The sequence below is a fragment of the Pygoscelis adeliae genome, unplaced genomic scaffold (genome assembly GCF_000699105.1).
Source record: "Pygoscelis adeliae isolate BGI_AS28 unplaced genomic scaffold, ASM69910v1 Scaffold114, whole genome shotgun sequence".
Lineage (NCBI taxonomy): Eukaryota > Metazoa > Chordata > Aves > Sphenisciformes > Spheniscidae > Pygoscelis > Pygoscelis adeliae.
This window is the reverse complement of record NW_008824587.1, coordinates 5,001,738-5,002,554: the sequence shown is the minus strand read 5'-3', so window position 1 is coordinate 5,002,554 and position 817 is coordinate 5,001,738.

The following is an 817-nucleotide window of genomic DNA, read 5'->3' as shown; positions in this document are numbered from 1 at the left end:
TTTTTTTCCCTGCCGTTTGCACGCTTTTTCTCCCCCCTTTAGTGCAGAAGGGGCATGCCTCCGTCCCTCCGCTGAGGGTTTATTCTGGAGGAAACGGTTTAGGTCGCCATCATGTTTTACAGGGAAACGTAGTTTATAAATACGGCGGGGCCTGGCGCTACGAGGAAACATTTTATCAGAGAGCCCCGAACTGACGATTCAATTATTTTTCAATAAAACATCAGGGGAATGCGCAAACAGCTGCTCGCATCCTTCCACACAGCAAGTCAAACTTCAAGGGGAACAATAGCTGGCGAAAGGGGAGCCATTGCGGAGGCGGTGACAATGGGTTTCCTTACTCGGGGCTTTGTTTGATTTCCCCGTCTCAGTTTTGAACTCCCTCCGCCGGAGAAAGGCGAGGGGGTAGGACGGGGAGAGGGGGAAGCAGGCAGAGGGGAAGGAGGGTCAGTGGGAGTTAAAGCCTTTTGCAGCCTTTCTCTCCCATTCATGTGGTAATTGGGTGTCAAGCAGAGATCAGTAAGATGGAGCCCGGCCTGTGTGCCCGGGTTAAACTGCAGCAGAAAGAAAGCGGGAGCTGAACCGATGGAGGCCTGAATGTCATTAGGGTGGGAGGAAGCGCCTCTCCCCCAGGAGCCCTTCTGCCGGGGTGCTGGGCTGGGGGGGCCGCTTCCCATTCAGGGCATCCCTGAAAGCGGCCAGACAAAGCGGGAGGGCGTCCGAACAATGCCGCACCCCCGGCTCTACCTTCAATAGGGAGCTCTAAACAGGCGTTTAACCTTCAGAATAGCTGAAAGTGATACTCAAAGCTGAGGAGGTG